The sequence below is a fragment of the Triticum dicoccoides genome, chromosome 7A (assembly GCF_002162155.2).
Source record: "Triticum dicoccoides isolate Atlit2015 ecotype Zavitan chromosome 7A, WEW_v2.0, whole genome shotgun sequence".
In the NCBI taxonomy this organism is placed as follows: domain Eukaryota; kingdom Viridiplantae; phylum Streptophyta; class Magnoliopsida; order Poales; family Poaceae; genus Triticum; species Triticum dicoccoides.
In genome coordinates, this window is record NC_041392.1 from 387,394,923 (window position 1) to 387,403,380 (window position 8,458).

The following is an 8,458-nucleotide window of genomic DNA, read 5'->3' on the forward strand; positions in this document are numbered from 1 at the left end:
ACACAAGGACAAATACTTGCAAACCCATGCGTAAGAGGGGTTGTCAATTCCTCCACGGTAAAAAGATAGGTAAATTTGTGGTAGATTGGATAAATAGATCTCGATAAAACACGAAATAAAAGATGCAAATAAAAAGTGCAGCAAGGTATTTTTGTGTTTTTGGAATAATAGATCTGAAAATCAAAGTGGCAAATAATAGATCGAAAAGCAAATATGATAAAGAATAGACCCGGGGGCCGTAGATTTCACTAGTGGCCTCTCTCAAGAAATTGCACATGGTGCGTAAAGAAATTAGTGTTGGGCAATTGATAGAAGATCAAATAATTATGACGATATGCAAGGCAATGATCAATATATAGGCATCACGTCCAAGATTAGTGGAACGAAACAATTTTGCATCTACTACTATTACTCCACACATCGATCGATATCCAACATGCATCTAGTGTATTAACTTCATGGAGAAACAGAGTAATGCAATTAGAATGATGACATGATGTAGAAGAGATCTATCCATGTACGAATAGCCCCATCTTGTTATCCTTAATAGCAACGATACATGCGTGCCTTGCTGTCCGTTCTGTCACTAGGAAAGAACACCGCAAGATCGAACCCATAACAAAGCACCTCTTCCCATGGCAAGAAAAATCGATATAGTTGGCCTAACTAAAGCAAAGATTCAAAGAAGAAATACGAGGCTATAAATAATCATGCATATAAGAGATCAAAGAAGACTCAAATAATATTCATGAATAAGAATCTAATAATAAACTCAAACTTCATCGGATCCCAACAAACACACCACAAAAAGTCATTACATCAAATAGATCTCTAAGAGACCATTGTATTTTAGAATCAAAAGAGAGAGAGGAAGCCATCCAGCTACTGCCTACGTACTCATAGGTCTATGGTGGACTACTCATACATCATCGGAGAGGCACCAGTGAGAATGATTAACCCCTCTGTGATGGTGTTAGACTGGATCTCATGGTTCTGGAACTTGCGGCGACTAGAATTGTGTTTCGTCAACTCCTCTATGGTTTTTGGAATATTTGGGAATTTATAGGGCGAAGAGGCGGTGGCGGAGGAGGCCCACATGGGCCCCACAACCCCCTGGGCGCGCCTTGGTGGGTTGTGGTCCCCACGGGCACCCCCAGGTGCTTTCTTGATCCTGAAGGTATCTTCTGGTCCAGAAAAATATCCAAAAAGTTTCGCTGTGGTTTGGGCTCTCTTTGGTACTGATATTCTACGAAGTAAAAAACAAGCAAAAACAACAACTTACACTAGGCAATATGTCAATAGGTTAGTCCCAAAACATGATATAAAGGTTCTATAAAATAATGGTAAAAACATTCAAGAATGATAATATGACAGCTTGGAACAATAAAACATTATAGATATGTTGGAGGCGTATCAGCATCCCCAAGCTTAATTCCTGCTCGTCCTCGAGTAGGTGAATGAGAAAAACATATTTTTTGATGTGGAATGCTGCCTAACATGTTCATCACATATTCTTTTCTTTTGTAGCATGGGCATTTGGAATTTTATACGGTTCAAAGCAATATTCTAGTTTTCACATGAAGATTTCAATACTCAAGCATATCAACAAGCAACCATGTATTTCAAAATATCAACACTAAAGAAAGTTATGCCTAGCCCATCATTCTCAATCATTGGCCATTCACAAAACACACTCGCATATTAGCTACATCCAATGATCAAGTATGATCATAGTGCTGCCTAGTTGGTGCTTTATAAGAGAACATGGAGACTCAAATAAAAATAAAAATTTCATGAAGTAAATAGATTGGCCCTTCGTAGACGGAAGAAGGGATTTGTAGAGGTGCCAGAGCTCAAAGCTTAAATTTAGAGATAATTGTTTTTGAGAGGCATACTTTTCCCGTCAACGAAAACAACCGAGTAATTCCCAACAATTTCCATGCTAGATACATCATAGGTGGTTCCCAAACTTAAAATAAAGTTTATTACTTTTTCCACAATATTTTCACACTCCATGGCTAGCCGTATACACGGGTACCGTCCATACCAACTATTTCCAAGGAATTTATTATTTTACAACATAAAGTAAGTTTTTTTTTCATTTCGGGACTGGGCATCCCTATTACCGCCGTACTCTCGTGCAATGACAAGTGAATAAACACTCATCTTGAGAATAACACATATAGCATGGAAAATATTGGCCAGCCCTACCGCTTCATGAGCGGTATGAGCACACAAAAAGGAAATTCATTTTGAAAATTTAGAGATGGCACATACAAATTTACTTAGAACGGCATGAAAATACCGCATATAGGTAGGTATGGTGGACTCATATGGAAAAACTGGGTTTAGGGATTTTGGATGCACAAGTAGTATTTCTACTTAGTACAAAGGAAGGCTAGCAAATAGATTGAGAAGCAACAAACCAAGAAACGAAAATTCACATAAGCGAGCATTAAGCGTAACTAACACCGAATAATGCACCATAAGTAGGATATAATTTCATTCCATAACTATTGACTTTCGCGCTTGCACAGGGAATGGCAAACCTTAACACCAATATTCTTACTAAAGCATAATTACTCACTAACATGACTCTCATATCACTATCATCATATCTCAAAACTATTACAAAGAATCAAGGTTATTTTGTCCAATGATCTTCATGAAAGTTTTTATTATGTCCCTCTTCAATATCTATTACTTTGGGACTAATTTCATATGTTGCAATTACTTTTGATGAGCTCAAACAAATTTAAGTGAAGAACATGAGCATAAAAATTTTCATCTCTCAAAATAGTATAAGTTAAGCATGAGAGAATTTCTTCAGAAAATTACTAACTCTCAAATTAATCTTAGTGAAGCATGAGAGCATTTCTTCAAAAATATTAAAGCACAACGTGCTAAAAAGATATAAGTGAAGCACTAGAGCAATTCTATAGCTCAAAAAAATTTAAGTGAAGCGCATAGAGAAATTCTAACAAATCATAGCATAATTTTGGCTCTCTCAAATAGGTGTGTCCAACAAGGATAGATGACACAAACTAAAAAGCAAAACAAGCAAAGAATCATATAACACAAGACGTTCCAAGCAAAACTCATGATATGTGACGAATAAAAATATAACTCCAAGTAAAGTTACTGATGGTTGTTAGAAGAAAGAGGGGATGCCTTCCGGGGCATCCCCAAGCCTAGTTTCTTGGTTCTCCTTGAATATTAACTTGGGGTGCCATGTGCATCCCCAAGCTTAGGCTCTTTTCACTCCTTATTCCTTCATCCATCGTGATCTCACCCAAAACTTGAAAACGTCAATCACACAAAACTTAACAAAACCTTTGTGAGATCCGTTAGTATAAGAAAACCAATCTTTGCTTTAAGTACTATTGAAAACCCATCCATATTTTTCTTTTTCATTATACCTACTGTATTCTAACTTTACCATGGCTTATACCCCCGATACAAACCATAGATTCATCAAAACAAGTACACAATGCAAAGAAAACATAATCTGTCAAAAACAGAACAGTCTGTAAAGATGGGAATTTTACTCATACTTATGTCACTCCAAAAATTCTGAAAATTTAGGAAAACATAGTGTCGGGGATCTACCCCGTGTTATGACCGGGCTGGACTTGGCGACTCACTGGTGACCCGCCCTGACTTGGTGACTCACCAAGTGACCCGCCGGGATCTCTCCACTCACTGATGACCCGGCCGAGACAGGTGATTCATTGGTGACCCAGCAGGTGGGTCAGAGGAGCGACAAGACCCAGTGGCCCAGAAGGCGGTTCATAGAAGGCCTACTTATGTTATTGTGGGCCAGCTTAAGAGAAAAGGCATAAGGAATATTCCCTTACAAAGGAAGCAAGACTAGGACTCCACTTGTAATATAGTAATCCTAATCCTACTCGAACTAGTCATGTAACGCGCCCCTTCAACTTATATAAGGAGGGGCACGGCATCCCAAGAGGGACAAGTTTTCACAAGTTGGACAAGTTAGGGTTAGACAGACAAGTCTATAGCTCTTAAGATAGAGCACCGTGTAATCATGCTCATCATCATCAATATCAATGAAGCATGATGTAGGCTTTTTACCTCCAACGTGACGGGCTGAACCTGGGTAAAACCTTGTGTCTCTCGATTCCGACCAACCCTTTCAAGCTACCACATAGATGCGTTAGCCTCATGACTAAGTCCTCACAGTAAGGACATCTGCCGTGACAAATCCACGACAGTTGGAGCCCACCGTGGGGTTCGCGCACGGTGGTGTTGAGTTCTTGAAGGGATTTCTTCCAGGGATCGGGAAGTTTGCAATTTTCCGGATGAGCCAATTTGGAAGGGTTTGCATCAACTTCAAGTTCATCAGTCCAGGTTTAAGATTTGTGAGATTTAAGGTTCAAGGAAAATTGGGGTTACAACTTGTCAGTCGATATCGTCGGGCAATCTGCTGAGACAAACGACCAACAAGAATTTAATGCTCGCGTCACTGTACAATCGGGTGGACGTGATCAACTTTTCTCGGCGGCTGTTGTGCACGGCGTCTAAACAATCCATCAAGCCGTCAAATCACCAAGTCGTTGAGACCGTCAGCTTACGTTGAAATCTGATTGGGCATACTACTTGGTGCATCTACTCGTGGTTGTTGTTGTTACTTCGTTCAATGTACAATGATTCGAAGCCAGATCGATGTTGGGAGCACCGCCTGCAAGAGGCCGAGACCGACACGAGTCATGTACATGTACAAGTCACCGAGTTTGCTGCTCCACCGTCCCGTATAATTTTCTGCCATCAATACATTGAACAAGGCCAAGTGCTAGCCAAGAAGGACAAAATATGAGGAGAAAAAATAAATCAAGGGCAGCCCACAACGCTCGTTCACATGGGCCGCTACTCCTAGTGTGGCCTTTCGAGCTGCCGATGCACCCGCCTTGCCGCCTCTGTCGCGGTCATCTCTGAGCCGCGTCGGATCGTCCCCTGCCGGAGCTCCCCCGTTAAGCCGCCTTGTTAGCGGCCTTGGCCCGACCATCTCCTCTGCAAGTTGCAGTCGAGACCGCTCCGCCTTTGTCGACCCGTGTCACTTCCTCTGACCCTCCGTGGTGGCCACCTCAAGCCGCCGCCGTCACACATCAAGTCGACCGCACCCAGGGCCGCCTTTGTCGACCCGCCTCATTGCTTCTGCCGCGAACCCGCCGGCGCGCCAAGCTGCCGCTTCAGGCCGCCCGAGCCGTCACACCTCTTTTGGCCGGGCCTGAGCCGCCGCGCCTGAGATGCGCTTGAAATGCCACGAGCGTCCGCGTTGCACGGCTCCATGTTGTTCACCTCACCCTCGACTCCGACCGCGTCTGTGCCATCCTGCGACGACCCGACGCCCCGCCTCATGGGATCCCCAACCGATGCCATGTCGCCGCACCAGGTGCTGTCGCCTCCGCCGCCGACGCCCGATGTCGCGGCCTCATCTTGCTGGGTGTGTGTCCGCCACCGCGGCCCCTCCTGGCCGGCCGCGCAGCCGCCGCTCCGAGCCGCCAAGCCCCTGCACCATCGTGGCCATGGCTTCGCCTGTTAGCCCGCCTCTATTGTGGCCGTTTTTTGCTCCAGCCGCCGGTGATGACGAGCCGGTGGCGACTTGCTATTGTTGCGTAAGTGAAGTGGATGGGCATCCCGTTTCTTGCATCATGCGAAGGCCAAAAGGCTGAGTGCTAGTCCAGTTTTTTTGGACTTTTCATCTCTAATTACTACGTACATCTACTCAGAGTATGCTGCCAGCGAGACCTCCAAGGAAGCTCTCACGTGGTCACAAGGGACAAGCCATCACATCAAAAATCAAATGACAGTACGCATCAAAACATGTACTGAGACGGAGATGTGGTCGTTGCAACACCGAGAAGTTGGCCTACTGGTCGTACTCAACAGACGCATCATCCCATGTGGGTGCTACTGCTTTATCAGACCTACGCCTAGGCGAACGTCTGATGTTGTACCGCATTATCTAATGCCAATATCTGTGTACATCTGACAAAATATATCAGGTGCTATTATGTCTATCTACTTTTGGTATAGATTTCTTAATCAAAGAAAAATCACTTTGGTATGTACAATTTTATGTGTAGAACAATGATGCATTATAAAGGTGGTGCCATGCCTATGGGGTATGCATTAGCATCATCATGCACCGGCGTCCACGCTTGCTTGTTGTTGAATGGGTGTGCACAAGCCGCGGTCCGTGCAGCTTGATTTACATCAACACGACGCGACAGACTCACCCATCCACGCGGCTTACAGCGCCTGCAATTGACTCGCCCGTCCGCGCTGGCTTACAACGTCGTGGCCGACTCATCTGTCTGCTCTCGTGTTTGACTCGGCCATGATTGATGTCAGCTTCACCATGATAATCATCAACTCCGTGGCGGATAATTACTGGCCTGACATATCAGGTGAAATCTATTCAGTATATGTTTATATTACATATTGCTTTCTTTAAAAGAGCAATTACTCTTGCTTGCAAGTTCTCCAATGCAGGACAATTTGTCTGTTACAAAAGGGACTATTATATCACTAAGCTGTTGAATGACTCATACCCGTTTATATCACGGTCAAATATGGAGAATCTCAAGACAACTCCTCGAGTCGTCTTAAGACTCGGTGGCTACAATGACATGACTTAGCAAATATTGCTAGTTTCAGCAGATTCAAGATCTCCGGGTTATTGGTGGGAAAATAACCTGATCCCAGAGGCTACTTCTATATTGATGAAAATTTAAAGGCCGTCAGACAATTTCTGGCTCAAAATGAAGAATTCCGGTTTAAAATGCGGCTCAAGGGAAATCTGTCTCTCACAAAGCTTTGAAGCTCTCAATATCCGGTTTAAAATTCCTGTTCAAAAGAATCCATCTCTCGCAAGTTCGAGTTCTCATAAATATTAAAGGTTGCCAAAGAGAGCTTGTTGTTATGATGCGCGGTTCAAACATGGGTATCCTGCCTTATTGGCTTATCACATTACTGGTCACTTGGGGGCTTCCTGCTCATTGAGCATAACTATGATTACCCTTTTTGATCCGGCTTGTACGCCATGATTGCAAAATATTTGGGGGCTTCTTGCTCATTGAGCATAGCTATGATTATCCTATTCATCCGGCTTGTACGCCTGGAATGAAATATTACTTGGGGGCTCTTTGTTCAACGGACAAGAGTTTTTATGACCCTTGTAATAGGCTTGGAAGCGAGGTGTATTCATCTAAAAACCTGGGTTATCCTGGCTTTTTAAGTCTGCCACTCCCCCAGATTGACTAGAATGACTCGTCGTACTTTTGACGGTCAATCTTATATAGACCCTGAACTTTTCAAAGTTAAGACGACGATTGGTCACGTGAGTCCCGGCTTATAAGGTTGAATGAAGGTTGAACTCAGCGGTTGTGCGGCCCTTTGAAAGCCTTGACTTGAAGGTTTGGCAGCCTGTGAAAGCCTTGTTTTTGTCTTTTGATTTATATTTGATTTGAACATTTTTTGAGGTTCATCTCTTGTGACATGTTAATACATGGTTGAAAACCGATGAGGGCTATGATGCCTTATGGTTCATATATGAATTTCCTCGGCGCTTATTAACCCGGCCTGGCTTTGGACGATAAGTCGCCAGTGTGCTTTGATTGTGCACTTAGAGCGCTGCGCTCTAAGTCTTTGGGTTGTTACCCTTGCTGCATCTAGCGTTGTAAGCCGTCAGTATGAACTGATTTCACAGGCCATGTAGCCTTGATTATATGACTCATAATTGAGCATCTTTGGGTTTGATAACCTGCCCTGATAGCAGACTTTAAGTCGCTAGGATATTTTGCCTTGAGCAATCAAAATGATGATATTTCATGATTCCGGGTTGATATTGACCCCGGATTATAATTATCAAGGCATCACCATGGTATTAATCTATAGGTATGTCTTTCAATGATGGTATGAATATTTTAGTTTGATAAACTGCCCTCTCTTTGGACGTTAAGTCGCCAGTATATATTTGGATTGCGCCATTGGAATTATGCGCTTATAAATCTTTGGGATTGACACCCTCACTAGATGTGGCGATGTAAGCCGGCAATTTGAGCCAATCTTCCAGGTATATTTTTAAATTGTTGGATGAATATGTGAGGTTTGATAACCCGCCCTGGTTTTGGACATTAAGTCGCCATTATATTTTGGATTGCGCCATTGCAATCATGCGCTTATAAATCATTGATTGTTACGTTCACTGGGTATGGCAATGTAAGCCAGCAATATAAATCAATCCTACAGGTATGTTTTCGTGGTTATTTGAATATGCGAGGTTTGATAACCTGCCCAGGTTTTTAAACTTTAAGTTGCCAGTATGTTTAGGCTTGAATGACCTTAATGCTAGTCTTTTCCGTAATTGCATAAGACTATATTATGTTGTTACCCGCCCTGGCTTTTGACGTTAAGTCGCGAGGGCATATGTTGT